The sequence below is a fragment of the Etheostoma spectabile genome, unplaced genomic scaffold (genome assembly GCF_008692095.1).
Source record: "Etheostoma spectabile isolate EspeVRDwgs_2016 unplaced genomic scaffold, UIUC_Espe_1.0 scaffold273, whole genome shotgun sequence".
NCBI lineage: Eukaryota > Metazoa > Chordata > Actinopteri > Perciformes > Percidae > Etheostoma > Etheostoma spectabile.
The window spans coordinates 1960103-1963965 of record NW_022605577.1 but is presented as its reverse complement, the minus strand read 5'-3'; the positions used below and the strand labels follow the sequence as shown (position 1 = coordinate 1963965).

At 38.7% G+C, this 3863-nt stretch overlaps 1 protein-coding gene across 4 annotated transcripts in view; it reads right to left on the bottom strand.

Annotated features, from left to right (window-relative positions):
- Positions 1–3863, bottom strand: part of il1rapl2 (interleukin 1 receptor accessory protein-like 2) — a gene marked incomplete at its 5' end in the record, with an annotated part of 503103 nt that overhangs the window by 272411 nt on the left and 226829 nt on the right.

Below are 3863 nucleotides of genomic sequence, written 5' to 3'. Positions count from 1 at the left end.
TTTTTTTTTTAAATCAGAGGGTGTTGTGTATAATTCCCACTGTGACGTAGCGTGGGCGCTGCGTCCTTCCTGGTTGGACTGCACTGGCTTCTAGTGACACACACACACACACACACACACACAAACACACACACACACACACACAGGATTAATTAAGTATAATTTACTTATTTTTATTATTTAATTTTTATTTCTTTTGGACCATTATAATTACAACTATATCTCTGTGTAAAACATTGGTGAAGCTAAAGCAGATAAGAAATAAAGATCTCAAAAAGCTTAAAGACTAAACTTTGCTAAAGAAGACCACTGGGGACCAACTATAATCATTGGATCTGAAAAGTCTTTTAGTTAGTGATGATGCTCCCATTGAATTTATAATTCATTTGGTGCTTCTCATAATGCCTTGGGTGCTGCGGCTAAGCCTAACAGCTGGAACACACTGGGAGCATTAAGACCTCGTTAAAGTCACCGTTCCCAACCGCGACATCAAAATGACGTAGATCTTGCTGGCGTGCCAGGACTTTAAGTGCGAGACCAGAGGACACTTAAAGGAGAATTCCGGTCAATTTTAACACGTAGCTATGTCGTTTGTAAATTTGGAGTGCTTTCAGTAGGAAGAAATGTTAAACCAATCGGTGCTGCCAACACCGTGTAATCTTCCTGCTAGAGTTAGCACCCAACAGGCTTAAACAGGGCAAGTTTTAAAAGTGTTTTTAGCCTCTAAACAAGTTCAAAATGTCTTTACAAGTGCCTCGCCAGATGTGACAGACAGGCATGCTTTCACTAGTGTGGACAGGAAATAAAAAGAAGTATATGCACTGGCTGAAATAACACAACTTTTATGCCTTTCTGTCACATGTACTGCAGTCAAAATGCGCTGTGTTCACTTAGAATGCATCACTACACATGGGTAGGTACCCAACGTGTGCCTGTTGGGTACATTGTATTGATTTTAAGGTAAAATTAATTATTACATTCATTGAATTATGGGTTTTTCTATTTAAATTTTATAACATTTGAAAAACATGTTGAAATGGTTTTAAAACAGTATCCTGGCTAAATTGACATAAACCAGTCTGTGATCCACTCAACATCCTTTGAGCTTAACTAATTTCTGCCTTTTTAACTCACAAAATAGGTATAATGTCATTTGAATAGGTTATATTGAGGTTTGTTCAGCATGAAATTAAAACAAAACATTTCAAAAAGTGTCAAAAGAATAAAAAAGAGCCAAAAATGCAGGTTCATGGTCGATGTGAAGACCACATAAGGGTTGATGTGTTTTGTAAAGTATCCAGCTGCACTGTGGTCTTCCTGTATGTGGTTACTAGCCTGGCTTGACACATTCACTCGCTGCTCGCGTAAGAAATAGAAGAGACACGAATACACATGGGCGACACATGGGCGCCAAAATCAAAACAGCTGCGCTACTATCCGAGCAAACAGATTTAGATTCAATTATTGCACTGATCCATAAATAGCACTTATGCAGTCAGAAGCATTTTGTTTGCTGAAGTGCTGCACAAATGATCATTGTGATTTAATGAGATGCACATAATTGACAGTACAAATGTTTAATAACTCATGGACTCATTATGGAGCATGTTTGTTTGTCGGCACACATCCTTTGATGTAATTAATATGACAAGTGATCCAAATTAAAGAGGCTGGGTGAGGAAAAGGAGAGCTCAGCAAACCATTAATTGGCTGATAAAAGAGCAGTGGTGGAAAAAAAGTATTTATATCTTTTACTTAAGCAAAAGTAATAATGTACTAATACCACATTGTAAAAATGTTACAAAAAATGTTACTCTGTTACAAATAGAAGTACTGCATTGCATACGAACAAAGTAGCAGTTGGTCAAGGCCACCCCCCCTTCCTCAAAAGCTACAGACTCACAAATGGCACACACTAAGGAAAGCTCAATGCTGAGGCTGGATTTTGGGAAAGAGACTTCAGATACAGTATTAGGGGACCACTAAGGTCTATATAAAAGAGACTTCAGATACAGTATTAGGGGACCACTAAGGTCTATATAAAAGAGACTTCAGATACAGTATTAGGTGACCACTAAGGCCTATATAAAAGAGACTTCAGATACAGTATTAGGGGACCACTAAGGTCTATATAAAGAGACTTCCGATACAGTATTAGGGGACCACTAAGGGTATATTAAAGAGACTTCAGATACAGTATTAGGGGACCACTAAGGTCTATATAAAAGACATTTCTGATACAGTATTAGGGGACCACTAAGGTCTATATTAAAGAGACTTCAGATACAGTATTAGGGACCGCTAAGGTCTATATTAAAGAGACTCAGTAACAGTATTAGGGGACCACTAAGGTCTATATAAAGAGACTTCAGATACAGTATTAGGGGACCACCAAGGTCTATATAAAGAGACTTCAGATACAGTATTAGGGGACCACTAAGGCTATTAAAAAGAGACTTCAGATACAGTATTAGGGGACCACTAAGGTCTATATTAAAGAAACTTCAGATACAGTATTAGGGGACCACTAAGGTCTATATAAAAGAGACTTCTGATCCAGTATTAGGGGACCACTAAGGTCTATAGAAAAGCATCCCAACAGCACCATGTCATGGGACCTTTAAGTACAGTACTTGAGTAAATGTACTTAGTAAGATCGTTCCAAAATACATCTCCACGAGACTGATTTTCTGCGGGATAAAAGAACTAATATTTGACGTTAAAGAAAAAAGTTTTTAAAAATAAGTAAAGGATTAGACATAAGCCACCCTGATTAAGTTGCTTTTCTCTTTGAGGTTGACATTTGAAAAACGACAAAATAAAAATCCCCCTTGAAAACATGCTCTATGGCAGACCATTTGAAGCTGGCTAACCCCCCTAAGTAATCTGTTGACTCACAGTTAAAGTGGAGAAAACTTTGCTTTCGCACCATTTCCAGCATATTTTGCTTAAGGGCACACTTTCTGTCAGGTTGTTGGCTTGTAAAATCTTAATACTTTAAGCTCTAATGATTAAACATTTAGTTGATATTATTTATTTGGTTTGACTAATTGGACTAAGAATGCTGAGTCATTGTTGACTGTCCTTTGTGTCAAGGGGACTTGTTCAGCTTTTTTAACACGTTTGAGTGCAGGATGTGTCCCTGGACCCCGGAGGACCGGGTCACGGTATAGCAGTACAAAACAGGACCCCGGAGGACAACACAAGGGTTAAGAAATAATATATCCCACTATATTACTACTACAACTAAAAATAATAATAATACTTTATACTTTATTAATCCTTCAAGGGGAAATTACAATGTTTTCACTATGTTGTTATTATTATACACATTTCACACGGAGTGGCTGTCAATGGAAAGGCGCCCCAAGCAGGTTGGGGTTTGGTGCCTTGCTCAAGAACCCGAGACATATCAAGAGCACCTTGGCTGTGCCCAGGAGGTGAACTGGCACCACTCCAGCTACCAGTCCACCACCACACTTTGGTCCGTATGAGGACCTGAACCACCGGTTCCCAGCCCAACTCCCTACCCACTGAGCTACCGCCACTACATGCAATGCAAAGCAGCTATAATCAATATTTTTATATTAAATATGGATTAATTGACACTATGTGGCATGTGAAAGGGTTATTTGTAAAGATGAACTCACATGGTCTGGAGTTCCCCTCAGTAAGCATCTTTCAGCGAATGGGTTGGGTTTCCCGGAGCGCAACTTTAATGGGTCTTTGTCTCACCAATGAAGCGGTCTTCAGTGAAAAAAGCACAGCAAGATGAGCAAATAATGGACTTATATTGATCTCGTTTGTTAAAAAGTGTACTAAGAATTAAGGAGTAACTTAACCCTTGTGTTGTCTTCCTGTCA